The 23,366-nt window shown below is 40.4% G+C and overlaps 1 protein-coding gene across 5 annotated transcripts in view; it reads left to right on the top strand.

Moving 5' to 3' along the window:
• Nucleotides 1-23,366, top strand: part of LOC121290443 (inactive N-acetylated-alpha-linked acidic dipeptidase-like protein 2) — a 999,957-nt gene that overhangs the window by 163,387 nt on the left and 813,204 nt on the right. Inside the window, exon 1 of one of the 5 annotated variants that reach the window (XM_041210906.1) lies at nucleotides 20,496-20,572. The exons of 3 other annotated variants lie outside the window; for them this stretch is intronic. The gene's annotated coding sequence lies outside the window, so the exon portion shown is untranslated. Of the gene's footprint in view, nucleotides 1-20,495; nucleotides 20,573-21,357; nucleotides 21,462-23,366 lie in introns of those variants that run through there. One more of the 5 variants, XM_041210912.1, reaches the window with a different exon arrangement.

Below are 23,366 nucleotides of genomic sequence, written 5' to 3'. Positions count from 1 at the left end.
ACCACTGTTGATGACCCCTTCCATCACTTTACTGATGATGGAGAATAGATTGATGGGGCGGTAATTGGCTGGGTTAGATTTGCCCTGCTTTTTCTGTACAGGACATAACCTGGGCAATTTTCCATATTGCTGAGTAGATGCCAGTGACGTAGCTGTACTGGAACAGCTTGGCTAGGAGCACAGCAATTTCGGGAGCATGTGTTTCCAGTATGACTGCCGGAATATTGTCAGGGCCCATAGCCTTTGCAGTATCCAGTGCCTTCAGCCGCTTCTGGGAAACATGTGGAGTGAATCGAGTTAGCTGAAGACTGGCATCTGCGATGCTGGAGATCTCCAGAGGATGCCAAGATGGATCATCCACTCGGCACTTCTGGCTAAAGGTTGCTGCGAATGCTTCAGCCTTATCTTTTGTAACCACGTGCTGGGCTCCCCCATTAATGAGGATGGGGATATTTGTGGAGCCTCCTCTGCCAGTGAGTTGTTCAATTGTCCATCACCACTCATGACTAGATGTGGCAGGACAGCAGAGTATAGATCTGATCCGTTAGTTGTGGGATCACTTAGCTCTGACTATCACTTGCTGCTTATGCTGTTTGGCACACAAGTAGTCCTGTGTTGTAGCTTCACCAGGTTCACACCTCATTCTTAGATACGCCTGGTGCTGCTCATGGCATGCCTTCCTGCATTCTTCATTGAACCAGGGTTGATCCCATAGCTTGGTGGTAATGGTAGAGTGGGGGGTATGCTCGGCCATGAGCCGACATATTGTAATTGAATACAGTTCTCCTGCTGCTGAAGGCCCACAGCGCCTCATGGTCGCTCAGTTTTGAGTCGCTAGATCTGTTCGAAATCTATCCCATTTAGCATGGTGGTAGTGCCACGCAACACGCTGGAGGATATCCTCAAAGTGAAGACGGAACTTTGACTCCACAGGGACAGTGTAGTGACAAATCCTCTTGATACTGTCATGGACAGAAGCATCTGCGTCAGGCAGGTTGCTGAGGATGAGGTCAAGTTTGTTTTTGGCTTCTTGTTGGTTCCCTCACCACCTGTTGCAGATGCAATCTAGCAGTTATGTCCTTTAGGACTCGGCCAGCTCATTCTGTGGTGGTGCTGTCATCCACTCTTGATGATGGACATTGAAGTCCTCCACACAAAGTACATTCTGCACTCTTGCCAACCAAAGCGTTTCCTCCAAGTGGTGTTCAACATGGAGGAGTACTGATTAATCAGCTGAGGTGGCAGAGGTGATAGGTGATAAACAGGAGATTTCCTTGCCCATGTTTGACCTGATGCCATGTGACTTCATAGGATCCAAAGTCAATGTTGAAGACACCAAGGGCAACTCCCTTCTGCCTGTATACCTCTGTGCTGCCACGTCTGCTGTGTCTGATTTGGGACAAGATATACCCAGGGATGGTGATGGTTGTGTCTGTAAGGAATGATTCAGTGAGTATGACTATGTCACGTTGTTGCTTGACTTGTCTGTGAGACAGCTGTCCCAATTTTGGTACAAGCCCCTGCATGTTGGTATGGAGGACTTTGTAGAGTCGACAGGGCTGGGTTTGCCATTGTCATTTCTGCTGCCTAGGTCATTGTGGATGCCGTGGATGGGTGGACTGTCTTTTTAGTGATACGATACAACATTTTAGAGGTGTTAGGAAATAGAGATAGTTTAAGTTATATGGGTATTTGTCAGTGTTAGGAATGTGTTTTAGCTTTAATGTTTAAGTTTGATTTGTATTTCTGTATCTGTCTGTTAAGAAAAGGTCACATTGAGTTTTAGTTTCACTTTAAAAGATGCCTGCATTTCTAATGCAAGTTTACGAGTGTAAGAGAAGTTAAGTGTAAGTGAATAGAAAAACTGGGCTGATGCCTATCAACAGGGGCCCAGAGAGGCAGATCCCTCCCACAGATGCGCACACAAGAAACTAGAAACATCAGTTTTTGTAAAGACAGCTCCCAGGCACAAGCAGCCTGGAAGGGGCAGATAGCCAACTCCAAGCTTAAATTGGTGGGAAAGTAGCTGCCAGGGAGAGACTGGAGCAAAGGGGACAGATAGCCAGTCACAAACTAAAGAATAAAGTTCCCATGAATCCAGGGGAGTGGAACAGGTGAAAGTCCCAAGTAGGCCTTCTAGTCAAAAGAAGACAGGAACCTGAAAAAGGCCCTGTTAATTGAAGTTAAGAGTGAGGGACAGGTAAAGGCTTGTGAGATGCCAGAAGGTCCAAAGAGGCAACTGAAGGTCTGTAACTCTTTGCTATGGCCATGTGAAGCAGTGGTGCACTGTTGACAGTTGAGATAGTGAGCGTGTCTGCTTTGGAGAAAGCTTGGATGCATGTGGTGACCCAGGAGAAAGGAACATCGGAAGGAGCATTTGAACCCCTCGAGGTGAACCCTTGCGGAAGGCATTTGAGAGAAAGCGTTGGTTTGGGCGAAGATTCTAAGGCAAGTTCTTGAAAAGTGGAGATTGCAAACCCTTGTGTGAAAGACGGAGTTCAGTGAGATTGGTTGGCTCACGGTGTAACAAGCGTCTCGGGGGAGTTGAGGAGAGCTCCATAGCATCTGCCTGGGGGTGGCATCAGTGTGGTGTCTGACCACAGGTTGCTAATTGGTTTACATGGACTGCACTTACTGTGAACATTGGAGTATAACATAGCTTTGTGTTATCCTTTCAAATCTATATATATCTGTAAAGGTATAATTCATCTTTTCTTGTTTAATAAATGTTTTATGCTTAAGTTCATTAGCTGTCTCCGGTGACTCTGTTTAGCAGCCCCTTTCCACATATCTAAACAAACAAATAAAAGTTAGGATCTCTCAAGATCAGGTCTGTCCATGGGTAAGCTCAACTTGGGTAATAGACGGCATTTAAGAGTCAACAACATTGTTGTGGGTCTGGAGTCACATGTAGGTGAGGACAACAAATTCTAAAGGACATTAGTGAACCGGATGGGTTTTTATGACAATCGGCAATGGTTTCATGGTCATCACTAGACTTTTAATTCCAGATTTTTATTGAATTCGAATTCCACCATCTGCTGTGGTGGGATTCGAACAGGAGTACCCAGAGCATTACCCTGGCTCTCTGGATTGCTAGTCCAGTGACAATACCACTATACCCCCGCTTCCCCTGTTTTATTTACTGTTGCATCATAACAGTATAATTCCTAATGAGTCATTTATATAACAGGTCAATTAGGTTTACATAGGCTCAAATATATTTGCAATTCTCATAGTAACATTCTTAGCATACACTCTAACAGTGAAACATGTTATCCCAGGCACTGTAGCAAACAATGGAATCATTTTGGTAGATTAAGCACAGTGCTGCAATATCTCAATATGTGGTTTAGATTATTTAAAAATAGTTGTCTAACCTATCATATTTTCAGAAGTATCACAAAACACTCTTTCACACCCCAGTAATGTAGAATGATGGCAGCCTTTTCTGTAATACAGCCTTATCACGCAATGCAAAAAAAAGTGTAGAGTTGACAATCTATCAATCTTAATACCTTTTTGCAATTCTTTATTAATTGATTGCCACTCTTCACAGTTCCTCCAACTAAATATGTTTAGATTTTGCTAACAATCTGCGGTAATTTATCCCTGCTATTAAATGCCTTTGCATGTTGTTGACAGCATCATCAGAATGTGAAGCTTACTATCACCATGGTTCCAAACCCTTCAAAGCTCAATTTTTTTCCCCTTTTCCTGAAACCTATATACATTAAGTGTTTGTAGCGAATCTTCATCGATGAGAACTGACGCATGAGTGATCTGACTTGAGTACTGGAGAAAATGCTTTATGGAATAGGTTTTGCTAATGTTCATTTATGGCACAATAGGTACTTTTTATGGAGATTTAAGTGCACTTAGTATATAATGACAAAGACTTTAAGCTGAAAAAGGGATTGGTTAGGGTAGTTGCAAAGAAGCAACTGGCTCTGAAGAGGAAATTCAGAAAAGGGAGCATAATCTTAAATCTAAAGCTTGGTCATTAAGAGTGAAATCAGCAAGTATTTTTTGTCTTTCAAAAGTTCTGCCGCATTCACTGTCTGTTTCACGTTGTCTACTACAATGGGAGTACAAGACTATGAATATTCTCTATTGGCTTATTTGCATAATAATGTTTTCATTAAGTAGGAATGGGGAAGGCAGTGCTTGCTCTGCTTCAGTTTTGCATTTTCCAACCTTCCCACTGAAGACCCCATTTCATTCCCAAGCTATCTGACAAGGAATAACCCGTTTTGGATGAGCTGTAGTTTACAGAACATGGGTGATCGGTTAGGAAAGGGTAGAGATAGTCAGAAGTCCAAGTGACGATTTCAGCAGTAGATAAGTTTAGGCAGGGTGAGAGGTGCCAATATATGGAGGTCGCAGTAGGCTTTTTTTATGATGGAGAGTACATGTGATTGGAAATGCAGCTAAGGGTAAAACATGCTGTTGAGATTGTGAAGCATCTAGCTCAGCCTGACTCAGTGGCTGAGAAGTTGAATAGAATCAGTATGGCACAGAGTTTGTGGTGGAGGTTGAAGATGATGGCAGGAATAGGTGGTATTTAATAGAGGTGACGTGGGTCTTGCCACCGGCTAGAGAGTTGACGAAAGCCTGGTACCTCCTTTTTAGGATAGGTCCACCATATTAAGTGTCACTCAGGCACTTGACAGGACAGTGGTGGGCTTTTGCTCAAAATCGGAGGCTCTGTAGGCAGAAGTTCTGCCCACCAAGGAGTCCCAACCAATCAGAGATCAGCAACTGTATTGAATGGCAGTGCCCCATGGAGGCAGTGGCTGCTTTCGATATGACACTCACCAGAGGCCTTGGATCATTGCTGCAGAGAGGGCATCACAGGGAGGAAAATCGGCAGCAAGGATGAGGGCTCTTAACAGGCCCTCCCTTCCTGATGCTAGGTACTTTGATCAAGCACTACACACGAATGTCTGAAAAAGGAGCATTCAGCCCTTTAGAGCCTGCTCCGCCATTCAGTAAGGCCATGGCTGATCTTTCCTTATTCCCATCTACCCCCAATAACCTTTGATTCTCTTGCCTAACAAGATCTATCTACCTCCGGCTTAAAAATATTCAATGACCCTGCCTCAAAAATATTCAATGACCGCCACTTTCTGAGGCAGAGAGTTCCAAAGTTGCACAACCCTTTGAGAGAGAAAATTTCTCTTCATCTCTGTCCTAAAAGGGCTACCCCTAATTTTAAAACAATGTCTCCTAGTTCTAGATTCATCCAGATCCTTTCTACATCCACCTTGTCAAGACCATTCAGGATCTTTTATACTTCAATCAAGTCACTCCACACTCTTCTAAACTCCAGTGAAAACAAACCCAGCCTTTCTGACCTAACCTCAGAAGACAACCTGCTCGTTCCAGGTATCAATCTAGTAAACCTCCTCTGAACTGCCTCCAACACATTTGCATCCTTAAATAAGGAGACCAAAACAGCACACAGTATTCAAGATGTGGTCTCACCAATGCCCTGTATACCTGAAGCATAACATCCTTGCTTTTATGTTCAATTCCTCTCATAATTAAAGGATAGCATTCCATTAGCCTTCTTGATTACTTGCTGTACCTGCATACTAACTTTTTGTCACTCATGCACTAGAACACCTGGATCCCTCTGCACCTCAGAATTCTGCAGTCATTCTCCATTTAAATAATACTTTGTTTTTTTGTTCTTCTTGCCAAAGTGAACACCTTCACATATTCCAACATTATACTCCATCTGCCAGATTTTTGTCCACTCACTCAATCTATGTCTGTGGGCAATCTCGTTATGAACTCTTCACATCATATTTTCCTACTTCTATTTGTGTCATCTGCAAATTTAGCTATCATGCCTTTGATCCCCTCATCTGAGCCATTGTCATAAATTGTAAAAAGTTGAGGCCCCATCCCAGATCCCTGTGGGACTCCACTTGTCACTTCCTGCCAATCGGAAAAAGACTTATTTGTGCATGCTTTCTGTTTTCTGCCAGCCAGCCAATCTTCTATCCATGCTAATATGTTACTTCTTACACAATGAGCTTTTATTCCTGCAATAATCTTTGATGTAGTACCTTATTAAATGTTTTCTGGAGATCCAAGTACAGTATGTCTACAGGCTCCCCTTTATCCACAGCGCATGTTACTTCAAAGAACTTTCATAAATTGGTTAAACATGATTTCCCTTTCACAAAACCATGCTGACTCTTCCCAATTACGTTGATTTTCTCTGAGTGCCCAGGTATAACTTCCTCAATGATAGATTCTAACACCTTCCCCATGACAAATTTCAAGCTAACTGGCCTATAGTTTCCTGTTTTCTGCTTCCCTCACTTCTTGAATTGAGGGGTTATATTTGCTACTTTCCAATCCAATGGAACCTTTCCAGAAACTAGCGAATTTTGGAAAATTAGCACCAAAGCATCTACCACCTTATTAGCCATCTCTTTTAAGACCCTAGGATGAAGTCCATCAGGACCTGGACACTTGTCAGTCTGCAGCTCCATCAGTTTGCTCAGTACCACTTCCCTAGTGGTTGTAATTTCACCACGTTCCACACTCCCTTCCATCTCCCGAATTACAGCTATTACTGGAATGTTTTTTGTATCTTCTATTGTGAAGACAGAAGCAAAATATTTGTTAATTTCATCTGCCATTTCCTTGTTATCTACTGTTAACTCCCTATCCTCACTCTCTGGAGGACCAACACTCAGTTTATTTACTCTTTTCCTTTTTAAATACCTGTAGAAACTCTTGCTATCTGTTTTTACATTTCTAGCTAGCTTCCTATCATACTCTAGTTTCTTTCTCCTGATTAACCTTTTAGTCATTCTTTGCCGTTCTTCATAATCTGACCAATTGTCTGACCTGCCATTCACCTTTGCGCAGTCATATACATTTCCCTTAAGTTTGATACTTTCCCTAATTTCTTTAGTTAACCAAGGATGGTGGGTCACTGTTACTTATGGGTGCCTTTACTCTGAGGTGATTAGTTAATCCTGTCACATTATGTAACACCAAGTCTAATATAACTTGGTCCCTGGTTGGTTTCAGAATGTGCTGCTCCAAGAAACTATGTGGAAAGCATTCGATGAACTTCTCATCTAGGCTACTACTGCCAATCTGATTTTTCCAGTTTTTATGATTATTGCTGTCCCTTTATCACAAGCACTCAATATTTCTTCTTGTATGTTTTGTCCTACATTGTAGACCATTCCCACTAATGACTTCTTTCCGTACTATTCCTCATCTCCACCCAAATCGATTCAACATCCTGATCTCCTAAACCAAGGTCATTTCTAACTATTGCACCAATGCCCTCTTTGATGAACAGTGCTACCCCTCCACTCCTAACTAGCTTCCAAATCTTCTTGAATGTCAGATATGTCATAGTATTCAGGACCCAATCCTTGTCATCCTGCAGCCATGTCTACATAATGACTATCAGATCATGTTTATATACCTCAATATGCACTATCAATTCATTAACTGCTATCTGATACAAAGCCTTTAGTTTTGTCTTTTCGTTATCTTTGTGACACCTAGTCTTGACTGTTGATGTATTCTTAGGTTTTTTCTCTCTCTCCCTTCCTGCCATTCTCTAAACCTCATTTCCCATATTACTATTTTGCTGTCCTCGCTTGACTCAGCCCCTTGATTTGCTACCTTTGCCCAAGCTTGATCCCTCACCGCTCTTGTTTAGTTTAAAGCACTCTTTACTTGCCTAATTATGCGGTTCGCTAGAACACTGGTCCCAGCATAGTTCAGGTGTAGACTGTTCCAAGGGTCTAGCTCCCACGTTCCCCAGTAGTGGTGTCTTTGCCCCACAAACTGGAACCTGCTTCTCCCACACCCGTCTTTGGGCCATTCATTCATCTCTCTAATCTTATTTGCCCTATGCCGATTTGCATGTGGCTCAGGTAATAATCCAGAGATTATTATCTTTAAGGTTCTGCTTCTTAATTTGGTACCTAGGTCCTCATACTCACTATACAGAACCTCTCTCCTTGTCCTACCTATGTCATTGGTACCTAAATAGACCACGGCAACTGGATCCTCCCTCTCCCACTGCAACTTCCTTCCTAGTCCTGAGCAGACCTCCCAAACACTGGCACCAAGCAGGCAACACCACCTTCTGGATGCCTCACATTTTGTTGCAAGTCAGTGTCAATCCCCCTCATTATATTGTCCCCTACTGCCACTACATTCATATTTGCTTCCCCTGCTTGAACAGCTTCATGTACCATGGTGCTATGATCAGCCTGCTCAGCCACCTTGAAGAACTCGCTTTTGTCCAGAGGTTGTGAGCACTTTAAACCTTTTTGACAATTACAAAGCCAGAGGCACTTCCACTGTTACTTGTTCGGTCTCCTTACTTGCCTCACTTATGGTCACATCCTCCTGTTCCTCACTGCTGACCAAAACAGATGACCCTATTCTAAGAAGTGTGACTGTCTTCTGGAACGAAATGTCCAGGCATTTCTGCTCCTCCCTTATGTTGCTCAGTATCTACTGTTCAGTTTCCAGATCAATAATCCTTATCTGGAATTCCTCTAGCTGCATACACTTTCTGCAAATGTGTTTGTCATAGATCACCTTGGCATCCAAAAGCTCCCACATTCCGCAGCTGCGACATTATACTTGTCTTGCCATAGAGCAGAGAAGGCTGAAGGGGACCTGATAGAGGTATACAAAATTATGAGAGGCATAAATAGGAAGAAAGTTTTCCCCTTAGCAGAGGTGTCAATCATCAGGGGGCATAGATTTAAGGTAAAGGGTAGGAGGTTTAGAGTGAATTTGAGGAAAGCTTTCTTCACCACAGGGTGGTTGGCATCTGGAACATATTGCCTGAGGGGGTGGTAGAGGCAGGAACCTCTCACAACATTTAAGAAGTATTTAGATGAGCACTTGAAAGGCCATAGCATACAGGGCTATGGGCCAAGTGCTGGAAAATGGGATTAGAATAGATAGGTGCTTGATGGCTGGCATGGACACGATGAGCTGAAGGGCCTATTCCTGTGCTACATAACTCTATGACTCTAACTTCATTTAATTACCTTCTTAATTCCTCTGTGTACTACAACTCTTTCCCCCATGCACCAAATTCCCAAGTGAACATAATTTGCTGCTCACTTGGTCTCCATCTCAATTAGGCGTAGCCTCCTATCTCTTCGCACACCCCTTTGAATGAGGGGCCCCTCTGGGAGCCTGCAAGCAGACCTCCCACATTAATTGCCCACTTAAGGGCCTCCAATGACAGCGTGGCCTTCCTGCCATGGATTTAATCGGGGTGGAGACAGTAAGGTGATGGGGTCCCTAGCTGCCACCCTCATGCATTAAGTGCCACCTTGCCAGCAAGCTCACCACAGGGGAGGGCACTAATTTTCACACAGCCTTCCCAATGTTTATTTGGACAAATTTGCAGCTTATCTGAATCCTCTGACTTATGAATTCTGTTATTCATTTGCCAAAATTTTATTTTAAATTGTAATTCATTCAATGTGTATGTACGTAGTTTATTTACAGTGTGAAATTTTCTTTACGTAGATTTTGCCTCATGAATTGTAAGTTTCCCAAAATTGGCTTCTGGATAATATAAGTTTACTCTACGTACTCTTAAATTTTATTTGTTAAGTTGGGAAATTTAGAATAAGCTGTTAGATGGTTTACAGTTTTGAGCTTTTATAGAATTGTTTTCTGTTAATACTGTAGTTTCATAGCAGATTCTTTCACAGTGAACCAGAAGTTATATATTAACTTTAGCTTTGCAAGCTGCAAAAGGATTGACATAGACTGGATTTAAGAATATTTTCATGCAAATCATGGTGTTCTCTTTAGAATGACAGATATGAAAACTCTGATCAGTTTTAATAGACTGGAACAACTAACTTACTTACAATTACATACTATTGAAATATGAAGCAAAAGTACAGTGTAATTACTACAAAATACAGTGTAACAAATAAATGCAATGCGAAACATTGTAATGTTTCAATTATCCTTGAGCTTTGTGTTAAATCTGTCTATTTTGCAATGCACAAAATGAATGTTAAAGGACTGCTTTTGATCTCTTCAATAGTCGGCATCTGTGCTTTAAAATTCACATATTTGTGGCAGTGTTTTGTATTTATTACTTGTCACACTCTACTGAGTTACACAGAGCACAAATGGACTGTCAGTTGCTGACTTTTTATTGCATCTATACAGTACAAGTGTGCAGATTCAGTGGGGCTATAAGTGGCTTAAATCACAAGGCTATACAGTAGTTCAGTGCACTGGTCTGCTCAAGGTCCCCTGTTCCAACATGTAGCCATGCTGTAACCAGAAGCATGCATTCCATTTCCAAATTACTAGTTCAGATGTTTTAAATTGCTTTCTTTCAGGATTAGTGGAAGTATGACAACCATATCAAACTGTATTTTTGCAATCATCTGTTGCTTTATGGATTTTGATTTTCTGTATAAAATTCTACATGTTTTCAATCTAATTGTATGCAAGCACCTATTTTCTTGAAGTTTTTGCATTATGATGGAGTTAAATCTCTACAATGCAATGGACACAATTAAGAGAAACCTGAAGTTGTCATTTCAGTTCTGTAAATGTAAAAGTTCTGTTACTGTCAAAGGTATTTTATGTGACTCCATAGAAATTTTGAACACAAATCCACTTGCCCTTGGCTGTGAAGATACATGATTACCATTTAATATGCGTACAGACATTTCCAGAAAAGGTCATTCCACTTCATTACTTTACTCTCTTTTTCTTATGAAATACATTAGATTGCAGAGGGTAGTTTGGGAGGGTTTTATTAGCCTGTGGCATTTCTAAGATGCCAATAGCTGCATTTCCAGTAGAGTTTTATTAACTTGAAGAACACGTGAATGTAGTGATGTTTCTAAACCACTGCATAAAATATTTGAGTATTTGAAATGATTTTATTTTCCATAAAAGGAGAGTGCTTTCTGCACTAATCCATTTTGTACAGCCAATTGAAAAGAATTCCCTCACTTTAGCTTACAGCGAACAAAATCTTTGCCGAATTACCATCCCTTTCAGGATTTTTTTGTTGGTAATCCACTATGCCAACTTATTCTGAAATTTGAATGTTGAGTATACCTATTCAACATCCCTTTGCCTGTTTTCTCTCTCATTATCTATCTCGGACAAAAAAAAAGGCACCATCACACTCTCTCGCATCTCGCCCACCCTCTCTCGTCTTGCTTGCCCCTCTCGGGCCCGTCCGCTCACTCTCCCTCTCACTCGTATTCACATGCTTATCCATGTTATCAATCATCCATGATATGTTGACGATTGGCTGTTTTATGCTACGTAGTTTGCATCATTTGCAAGTCCCTGATTTATGGTGATTGAATAAGTGAAAATGCTGGTTGTAAATTTACTTTGATCTCTATAAAAATAATTTTTGTGCAACCCAGTGGCATTGAGTAAAGTTACCTAGATATTTTAATATGAACCTGGAAATCCTTCATAACAAATATAGTCATGCTGGAAAGGCTTTATCTTCTCTTTGGCTCTTAAATGTCCGCTCAAAGCTAATTGCCAGATGAGGGTGTTGTCACATCCCTTGTGCATTGTCCTATATTCTACTTTCGAAAATACAATACAAGGGATGGATTTTTAAAAATAAACTGTTATGATCCTGTTAGGGGCATTAATATTTAAAGAGAAATCCAAATATCTTGTTTTAACCAATGGAATTATGCTACAAGATTTCATCTTTTTAAACAAAGCAAAAACTTTATTGTATATAGAACAAATTAATCAAAACAACTATCCTTATCCTTAAGATAACACTATAGCTTATACCCATACATGCTATGCTCGTAGGTTTACTTCTTGCTTCCCCCAAGAATTTTCATACTTTATGATATCGTAAGAGTTATTAACTTCCGTCAGGACCACCCAGAAGTATGCCACAGTCCTCTGGAATTTACTCTGCAGTTCCAGCTATTCTCAGAGGTAAGACGTTATTTTCCCATCTCTTGATTATGGATGCCTCAGTTCCTTGTTCTGGTTACTTTCTCAATACTTTCAAGCTAATCTGTGGATTGTTTTCTTTTGCTTTAAGACTCTAGATTTTTCCACTCACTTCAAACTAGATAATCTTCCCGTTTCTTTTCCCTTGTGAAATCCAAACTGAGATTAAGCCCTGCCTGCATTCCATGTGGCAAATGATTAAGTTAGCTTTCTCTCTACTTACAGTGCAGACCTAACCTACCATCATTTACTATGGCTATCTTCTGTCAGTGAGCTGCCCCACAAACAAAATCCAAGCTGGAACTAAGCTAGAAATATAATCTGCCTTTAGCTAGAGATGACCCTTTCAATTTATTTTTCAGATTTGGCAGGCCAGGAATTCAAATATTTGCAAGGATGAAATTATATACTAGATTAAAAAGATTAGCTGCATGTCCATTCTTGCCAAGGGATCGATTGCATTCTTAAATTATTATTACCGGGGAGCATAGACACCTAATTTGCCCAGCTAGATATGCTGAAGTGATACAAATGGGACCAGATTTGGGTCTTTCTGACACAACTAAGTCAGCTTTTAATTTTGGTTGCCATTTGTGCCTGCCTTCTGATGCTACGTTTAATCATCTTTAATTCACATTTGAATTATGATAGATGTGAATGTCCCATATGTTAAATATATTTTGATGTTCTAGTTCATCTTAACCCCTTTTTAAATTGAGTCATATTTGAGTATTTGTTATACTCCTGCACATGAATGCTTGAGCTACTATTATAAATCAAGAAGAATAGTTAATCTACCATGAAGTGTTTATGTTTTAAGATATTCAAAAAAGAACATAAGGATTTGTAGATGAAAAAAGACCAAGGTTCATCTACCATCATGATATTCACATGATCAATCATTATTAAGTTCTTGACTAATCATAGCACTCAATCTCTGTCAATTAGTAATGTTTTAAATTACTCAAATACTGTTCACCAAAATATTTTCTGAAATAAAGTTTATCTGGAATCCATTTGAAATCTAAAATGAAAATGTTGAGCCAAAGTACTTACATTTTGTGATTCTAACTTCCATTTATGAATTTGAGTCCACTCAAGTTCATTTGAGTCCAACTTTACAGATCTTTGTCATAATAGTACATGGTTAGCTTTAACTTGACAGCCTGATAATTAATGCTAGACTCAAAATTGATTTGCACTTGACTTCAGACAATTTTATTTCAACCAACTTGGAAACAAACAGTAAGCAGTGCCTTGGGACTTACAGAAAGACTTTCCTCCTAGTGACTAGATCTGTATTTTCAAAAGTTTACTAAGACTATATTTCAGACTGGGTTAAATGTGAAGTAAACACATCAAAGCGACTGCAGCACATTGCACTCCTCCAAGGTCTTTATTATATATATAATGCTCTGTCTCCTGGCGTATTCAGTTTAAAATCCTTGGACTGGATTTTTGTTTCTTTTGGAGACTGTTCCAATTTGCAATGCCTTCCCAACCCCGCACTATTTCTGTGTGGCATTTTTGTGAGTTGCGAAGGCCGTGAGTGCAAACCCCATATGCACCTCTTCTGAGGTTGGAGTCTCCATTGTGAGGAACACAGAAAATTTGAATTTGCTTCACCACACTATTTTCGCATGCTGGTGTGGGTTTTGGAAGCCCTAAAAAAAACTCCTCTAGGTTTGAGAGTTCTTGATCACTGAAGAAACCTACTGAGGAGTTTGGAATATTCTGACAGGTAAATGTTAAATGCAACTTTGTAAAAATGCCACCTGGTTTTTCAGTTTCAATGGACTCCATTGTTGACATTTCCCAAGATTTGTTTTGATATTTGGGTTATTATGAAAGTTGGCTGGGCTTCAAAAGTTGAGGAACCACTTATCTTAGTAGGCAGCTGTGTTCACATTTTGATTGATAGTCTTAAGAGATTGCTAAAGGATTATCTGTCTTTGATTTTGCAAGTGGTTAAGTGTTTGTTTTACAACCGATTGAGCACATGAGGGATTTGCATTTTTGAATGGGTTTTATGGATGAGAGTTTTTTTTGCTATGAAGTGTCTTTGAATATGACAACTCTGTTAGATTGTTAGAAGTTTATATTTTTTGATGTCTATTTCAAGGATATCCTGAGGTTTGCCCAAAATGGATACTGGGTGAGCAGCTATGGAGGATGGATGGGAGGGTCATTGAGGGACATGGGGCGTATGAGAGGGCATGGAGGGCAATAGGAGAATGAGGAAGCATGTCCTAGTGTGGGCACATGAGGGGGCACAAAGGGCCATGGAGGTGGGTGGGGTGAGAGGTATGGTTGAGAAGAACTGTGTTGAAGAGCTGGACTGATGCCCTAGTGAAACAAAGTGGACCTTCTAACCAGCCCACTTCAACACCCACACTCTTCCAACACTGCCTCTGGACTCAGAATACCAGAATCCTGTCTGCCCCTGTCTCTAGGCGACAAAAGTATGGCCGGTGTGGCAAAAGATGATAGGCCCGAGTTTGAAACTAGGGAGATGGCTTGACTCGCATTTCCAGATCCCAGCACAAAAATCCAGCCCCTGCTCTTTATCTTCAAATCTCTCCATATCCTCACTCCACTCTATCTTTGCAACCTTCTTCAGACTTAATTTTCTTTCTTTACAGTTTTATCTCCCACTCTGGTTTCCAAAGCAGTTCGTTATTCCAATTTTGATAGCAGAGTTTTTAGTTACCTTTTCCCTGTTCCCTGGAAATCCCTCCCTAAACCCCGCTACCTCACTTCTTTCTCTTCTTTTAAAAACCTTTTTAAAGACCATCTTTTCCTGACCTTCAATCACCCTTCTTAAATTTGCATATTATTACTGGCTTGGTATTCCATTCCTCTGTAACATAAGCGCCATGAGACATTTTGTATGTTGACTTTCTGTATAAATAATTGGTGATGGCCATGATTATGCTAATTTATCAAGTAAGGCCTTCTGAAATTCAATGTTAGAACCCTTGCACAAGGCTGAATGCAGCCCAGCCTTTAATGAAGCTGATTGAAGTGAATCTTCCACAAAGTATTTGTTTAGTTTTGGTGTCGGGATTTTCGAATCACATTTATTTTCTCACAGCCAGAAAATATACGTAATTGTGGGAAGGCAAATAATGGTCAGCAAGCTTTTCATTTTTGATATGTTTCCATTTTTCTTTTGCAAAATTGCACGCATTTTTAATGAATAACAGAAGGCAAAAGCACTTTCTTGCTACATGAATGCTCCCATAAGATGTAAGTAAAAGGATTTGAACTGTTTACACCACAGCACAAAAGAAATTGCACTATTAAGTGCACAGAAGGCTGTTTCATCAAAAGTAAACAGGAGTATATCATGAACAAAAACAAGAAGTGATCAGTTCTGTCCAGCAGGTTACAGATTCTAAAGAGTTTCATGGTCACGGAGTTACTTTGGAATTGTAGTCACTGTTGTCATGTTGTCAAACACAACATACCATAAAGAGCTTATGAGATAAATGACCAGTTAACTTGTTTTGAGTGATATTGAATGATGGAGGAATTTTGTCCAGGAGAACTCCTTATTCTCCTCTAAATAAAGCCATAGGATCATTTATTCAGGCAGACAGGTATAACTTCTCATTCAACTGAGTTCTTTTGGATTACTTAGTGATGATAACTAATTAACTATCCCAGTGTTTTTACGTTGTTCCAGTGTGTGATTGTTCTGACTTGTTACCTCAACTATATTGCTCCAAGTGTTCAGTAGCTGAGTAATTGAGTAGTTATGCTGTTCAGTCAAGGCACAGGTGAATAAGGTCAAGGCACAGGTGAATGAGGTAAAGGCAAAATGCCATGTATGAATATTCACTTGATTATGATAGGTATTGAAGATTGGTGGAATCAACTAGGGAAAAAGCTCTCTTAGATCTATAATTGTGCGATGAGGCTGGGCTAATTCATAAAAATTCAGTAAACAAAATCCTCGGGGGGGTAAAAAGTGACCTAAGTTTTAAATTGACATACACCGGTCCCAAACAAAGATTTTAACTTAAAGCCAATTACATATGCCTGGGAGGAGTGCTGACTAAGGTTTTTCTTTCTTCTTTCATGGGATATGGGTGTTGCTGGCAAGGCCAGCATTTGTTGCCCATCCCTAATTGCCGTTGAACTGACATTGCTAGGCCATTTTAGAGGAAAATTAAGAGCCAACCACTTTGCTGTGGTTCTGGAGTCACATGTAGGCTTGACCAGGTAAGGATGGCATATTTCCTTTCTTAAAGGACATTAGTGAACCAGATGGGTCTTTACAACAATTGATAGTTTCATGGTCACCATTACTGAGACTAGCTTTATATTCCACCAGCTGCTTTGGTGGGATTTGAACCCATGTCCCCAGAGCATTAGTCTAGGTCTCTGGATTACTAGTCTAGTGACCTTACCACTATGCCATCATCTCCCCCTGATTGGCTAAATAGACTAAAAGATATATTGGTAAAAGGTATGTTGGGTATGTCAGTGGGAAACAGTTAAAGAAACAATTCAAATGTTGAACAAAAATACATTCCATTAAAAATCAAGTCCTTAGCAAGAAAGAACCGTCCATGAATTACTAAGGAAGATAAAGAGAGTATCTGATGAAAAGAAGAGGCTTATAATGTTGCAAAGAATAGTAGTGGTAAGGCTCAGGATTAGGGGTGTTTTAGAAACCAGGAAAGGGAGACCTAAAAATTGCTAAGAAGTGAATAAAATAGAATATGAGAGTAAACTAGCCTAGTATATAAAAATAGATTATAAGACCTTTTGGAAGTATGTAAAAAGGAGAGTAGTTAAAGTAAACATTTGTCCCTTCGGAAGAGAGACAGGAGAAATTATTGTGGAGAATGAGGAAATGGCAGAGACATTGAACAAATACTTCATCACTGTAGAATACACAAGTTGCATACTAGAAATAGAAGGTAACTTAAGGAACTAAAAGCTAGCAAATCTCTAGGACCTGATGACCTACATCCAAGAGTTCTAAAAAGTTAGCTGGAAGAAAAGTAGATGCACCGATACATGATTTTCCAAAATTTCCAAAATCTAGAGAAGTCCAGCAGATTGGAAGTTAGGAAATTTCACTCTGCTATTCAAGAAAAGGGGCAGAGAGAAAATAGGAAACTACAGGCCAGTTAGCCTGACATCAGTCATTGGGAAAGCGCTTGAATCTATTACTGAGGAAGTCTTAACAATGTACTTAGGAAATCGTAGTATGATCTGATGAAGTCAACATGGTTTTACACTTTCAGCACCACCCCCAGCCCCCTGCTTCCTGATTCCAGTTCCTTTGATCAGGCACTGAGTCCCTTTGAAAAAGGGCCCCCCCCCACCACAGAAATCCCATAAAGAATGGCACACGAGTTTGCTCGTCATGATCCCCACATGGTGGTCCTCTGCCTGCCACTGGGTTAATACCAGTGGGATAAGATCCTTAAGGGGGCATTAATTGGCCATGTAAAGGCCTCAATTGGCAGTCGGGCGGGAAGGTTGGCCATGAGCCTTTCCACCACAGACTTAATTGGGCTAGAGGTAGAAAGGCAGTGTGATCCCCACCTGCCATCCTCCTGCCTGATTAAATGCCCCCTCCACCACCAAACTCACCACAGGGGAGGGCACACAATTCTACCCACCATCTCAGCTGCATTCTCAACACCAGGATTTATTCAAAAACTGTCATTCTCTCCATTTGGAGAGAACATAACTTGTTTTCTCTCACCCAAATTCTCAGTGTTTTGGTCTGCCACAAAGACAAGCTTAAAAACCCAACAACACTGCAATTAACTTCCTATTTTTACTTTGTTTCTTAGCTTTTCATCCTAATGGCGACCTCAGATCACATGGACATTTCTTGGAACTTAATGATATAATTATCAGGAAACCATATCACCCTCTTTCAGAATGTTCCCTAGTACACTTTGGTCTTAAGGAAGAGATTGCATAAAAAGAAAATACAGGCTTTTCCCAGCACATGAGTTTTCACGCTATTTTCCACTTCTGAAAACAAAGTAAAACAATCTTCCCAATAAACATTGTGCATTGATTTGGTTGTAACTAGTGATGGGTATGTATCTGTCTGGCAAGGATTGGTTCCAGTAAAGATAGGGCAGTTTTAAGGCTATGCTCAGAGGTGGGTAGGAACCTCCCACCCCCATATGATTAAATTTGAAATATATTTATTATGTTTTTGAACGTGAGCTAAGCAAAATAAAAATTATAGGTGAGAAATAAATTTAATGGGTATAACAGTCCTATGATTTTCCAGTTCCTCAACCAAAGTAAAAAAGCTACCCATTACATACTGTTCATTGATTTGGTTGTAACTATGATCCATAGCAACTACTTTATAGCTTTATGGCAACCTTTCTGTCAACATATGTTGTTGCATTGCTGGCTGAGGGCTTGCTAAATCCAAAGTTTTACTGCAAATGTGTTCAGAAAGATTAAATAGTTTTGCCATGGAAAATGTAACCTATGGAACAGTTCTGAAGAAGTAGAATTGATTTTGTTGTACTGCAGCATAAGGGAATTTGATTGATTAGATGTAGTAAAATTTAAATTCTAATGCATAGACTGATGTCTCTTTGAGATATGACATTCTTTGAAATTCACAAATATTCCCAGTTTTCAATAAACACTATCGTTGGAAAAATGATTTGCTAAGATATTTAATTGGCAAATTAATGCTTTCAAGAAGGTTTTAAGAACAAAGCTTGAATATTGCTGAAATGAAAGACATGTTACCACAGATTTTTGTCTTGCACTGATCAGGATAAATGCAAGAATCCCAAATTTCATATGATCGCAACAATTTATGTTACAGGTGAAAATGAGTGCTGATTGGTTGGGAAACTTGACTCTGGCTGAGGCATTGTCATGGAGAGATTCTATTGTTAGATGTAATTCTGTGATTGGGCAGCACTTGCTGGACAATCCTGAGTGCGCTAATAGCTAATAAATCTAAGATAATTAGTTGAGCTTGTAATTTGGTTATTTATGCTTGCTAGAAGCAACATACATTCTCATGCAGTGACCTGGTTCTCTGTAAACAAAAGAAATATATTTTCCTTTTTCCTGTACTATAAATTGTTGTGATTGTTTAAACTTTGGTATTGTTGCATTTGCCCTGATTAGCGTAAGATGAAAAGCAAAGGTTTTAAGAATGCGCATTCTGAGTGCAGAGCCTTGCTGACCAGAAGCACATATTCGGAAATGGTGGGTGTGGTCCTCAATATTTTTTTTGTTGATGAGCAGAAAATTGTGGAATATGTTTCTACATGATTCTCTAAAAATACTGCACCCCTGGCACTTATGTTTCCCTATTGTTATTGTTCAGTGTCACAGCAGGTGATGAAGTATGGTTACTTTGGTTTGTTAATGCAGCTGGATTAAGTTGCCATGCTGATATTATAAGAGTTAACGTTTGTTCATTACATAAATTATGTTTCCCTCACCTTAATGATTTAAATGCAGAACATGCCAATCGTAGTTCACCTCTCCACCCAACCACAGGAGCATTTTAAATCATTCCGATTAAATTGACCAACAGCGTGGGATTAACTGGCTAACACTCCCTTCTGACTCTAACAACTCATGAGAGCTCCATCCACAGCAGGAAAAGAAAATCAAAAGCAGCCCACCTCAAAGTCCCTTGCTGATTACTTTAAATAATGCTAGTGGAGATGAGCTGAGACTATTTAAAAGAGCACCTGCAAGGCCCAGACCAACACTGAGTGATGTCACAATCTCCCCATTCTTGCTTCTGCCGTTGGGACCTTTCCTTCCAAGCATGGGCACCATGGGCAAGAAACTGATCGGTCACCATTTTTAGGACTCTGGATTTCTGTAATGCCAATGTCACCTAAGGAATCCAATTTTTTGGCCAGAATCCAAAACGGGAAATAAAGATTTAAATCACATGTGGAAAACAAAATAGAGATTAGGAAATACAGATGAGATTGAGGGAGAGATATCAGAGTCTCTTCGTATAAGACATGAATCGTGATTGCTGATGGGTGAGTGATGGGGATGTGGTGCATTGAGCGGTGTGTGAGATTGATGGTGTGGTGGGTAGGAGATGTCAAGTAAAGATACCTTCACTGACCTTGGCCACCCATGTGAGGTCATTGAACATTTTGTGGCACTGCAGCTAGGTCCTCAGTTCCAAATTTCTTGAATGGACTTCTGTGCCTACCTGCTCCCATTCCCTTCACAGTGTGTGCCCGAAGGGCCTCCTGGCCTTCTGTGGAATATAACTGCTTCTCCTACCCACCTCCAAGACTAAAGCTTCCAGTGCCACATCAGAGAACCTGGGAGCTCTCTCTTTGTTCTGTTACCCTATTGGTAGTCTTATTCCTTTTCTGAACCACTTTTTCAAACTGTTCCACTAGCTGCTGTTACTCGAATGTACTTCCCCCTTAAGAGGTGCAGTTTGCCTTTAGGAACTGCAGGCAAGCTGAAACTTGTGATAGCCATACACCATTTCATGCTGGGCTGCATGCTGCGATTATAGTTATGAGCAGGCAGCATGAAGTTTGTCTGCTGCCTGCATCACCTTGATCAGGTAAGAAGGGGTAATTGCACATCTCGGTCCCTGTGTCAGCAAACTAGCACTATCGAATTTTTCACCCTTTGTGTCTCTGAGGATTCATCGGTTTGATTGGTTGAAGTGCCTCACTGTTGCTTGCCCTATTCACAAATGCCACAGATCCCTTGGAGAGTGTCTTGCAAACAAAATGTCAGCGGAATACAGCGGTGGAAATCCCCACTTTCAAGCCTGTGGAAAGCCTGTAGGCAGCTCTTGTGAATTGACGGAGATAGTTCTTCCTTCACTGCTGAGAGCAAAATCTGGGTAATAGATTTTAGGCTTCAAGTACTTGGATGGGCAAGATTGAATTTTGATATAGCATTTTTAATGGGTTTTACAAAAAATGTATACTGACGTTAACATGTCAGATGTGATTAGACACCAAGGAAACTTGTCCTACATACAATGGCCCAGGAATGGGTTTAAAGGATTGCAGGGCCACTGTGGGAATGATGAAAGCAAATGGAGAATAGGTGAGTCAAAAAATCTGTTTCTGCAAAGTCTAGCTTCCCAATGTTATTTTCTTTTCTGTATCTACTGAAAGAATGGCTCTTCACTGAGCTGCTAAATTCATGAATCTTGAATAGGGCAAGATACTGGATCTAAATATCTCTGCTCATAAGGTGCCCATAAATCCACTTTTAATTTATTATTAATGAGCAAGCTAATCAGTATTGTTTTATAAATTGTATTGATAGGACCTTTTTGTACTTCCAAAATAACAAAATAAGCAGTTGAGTCAATCTCCTTCCTTTCCAAAGATCTCATCTTCTGAAGTATTGAGTTAATGAAGCCCCCTTTTGGCAGCCGTTCCACTTGGTTCCTTGATTTTGGCTGAAGTCATCTTCCATGTGACCAACAATATGTGAGCTGGTTTCATTCTCGCCTTTATTGAACCCAGGAACTTGTACAGTTCATGAAACACTTGTCTTTCTGTAACATACTGGTGAAGCCTTGTCATATAGCTTCTTCCTTTCTATCTTGACTTATTTCATACTTGTCTGATAGTTATAAGTTTCTTACAGCTGCAAACAAGGGGTCTCCTTCTAATTAACACACGAGAAGCTCCGAGAATGTGCAAAAGATAGGATTCAACTTCTCTTCCTACTTCTACAAGAGAGTGAAGAATTGCTACAGATTGTATATAAACTACTACAGGGGTGCAAGGTCCCCTACATTTATATTTGATTTTAAAGGGAGGTCTGCCACAATCCCTGGACCAATCTGAATGACACGTGACCCCGTCTGTTGTCAACCACCTTTGTTAAATGGGGAGATCTGTGAATATCATTGTTTACCTTGGACTTGACAAATTTGCAGTTTATCCATCAAAGTTCTTCCAGGGTACTTTCCATACAAATAGGGGCACTGTCAGGATTGGGAACCTTTTTCATTTTTCCCACTCGAACCCCGGGGTGTGGAAGGTCATTTGCTATTCCCCTTCGAATCTTTTTAAGGGTTTGGTTTTACTTAGTTGACCAGATGGTTTGTTTGGATCAATTATGGAATACTCCTCTTTAATTTGGGTGCAAATTCTAGAAGCCAGCACCATTCTGAAATGTAAATCAGAGCTGCAAAATGGGGGGTTAACCTGTTTCTTTAGTTATAGCTCATGCTGCAAGTGTAAAAAGTAGCATTTGCAGCAACAGAAAACAATTTACTGGTGGTAACAAGTCCCATTGAGATTTATACTGTATTCCTTTTAAAATAGGGCTACGTTCTGCATGCTTGGCTATTGAATTGGGTTTTGTAATTTATCACATGCTGTAAACATTCAATTAGTGGAGAATGGAAGCAGAATAAGAGATTTCCCATCTGGGCTTTCATTTTTAAATTTTATCTGAAACCTGTATAATTTGTTGGTTGTATTTAGAAAAATCCTCCATCTCAGCTGTTGTCTTTCTTGGTTGAATTAAACATCTCACAACGTTATCCTTCAAGAAACTGTCATGAATTTTCAAAAGAATCTTACAGGTTCAGAGACTTAATATGCTCCAGTAAATTGGTTTGGTTTTTGTTAACATATTATCCAAATTATTTATTAACATATTGGTCTAAATCTCCTCAGAGCCGCTGTGTCTAACGCTGATCATAACCAAAAACTACCCACTTACCTGGATATGTTTAAAAAGGCCAGACTTCTGATTGACAGTGCAGGAGAACTCCCTCAGTGCAGGAATCTTGCAGAGAGCAGCAGACTAGAAGACACGGCTCCTTTTCAACTAGCCGCTGTATGGCTACTTTAAATGCCCAGTGTTAGTGTTAGTGAATGGGTGATGACTGAGTGGATGGATAGGGTGGGTAGGGTGGTAAGGTGGCAGGCGAGTAGAGTGACTGGTGGATGAGTGGATGGGTGGGCTGGGGGGTTAGTCAGGTCAGGCCAGAAGAGGTTGTCAGATTGACAGCTAGTTAGGTTAGCTCAGGTTGGGTGGGTAGTCGAGTGGTGAGGTTGTTGTGTTGAGTCGGGGGTGCAGTCGGGTGGTTGCTGGAGGGGTCAGTGTGTGTTGAGTTGGGGATGATGCAGTTTTATAGTTACCAGTGGTTACATTAGGAATTTTCTGTCTAACATTTCCTGGATAATGATTCAGGTAAGTACCACTGAACTGTCTGAAGTTTTCGACTCTAGCTCAGAGTTGGAGACTTTCTCAGGGGCCCCGGGGAGCAGGTAAATTGCCAATGGAAGTTCAAACTTTCTGGGAAATACTCACAAGTCAGTGTGTCGGGACTTCATGGGGTCCCAACACACATCTTGGCTTGTACATCTGGTCTG

Source organism: Carcharodon carcharias, chromosome 2, assembly GCF_017639515.1.
Source record: "Carcharodon carcharias isolate sCarCar2 chromosome 2, sCarCar2.pri, whole genome shotgun sequence".
Lineage (NCBI taxonomy): Eukaryota > Metazoa > Chordata > Chondrichthyes > Lamniformes > Lamnidae > Carcharodon > Carcharodon carcharias.
The sequence above is the reverse complement of the archived record's forward strand: the minus strand, read 5'-3'. Positions and strand labels throughout refer to the sequence as shown.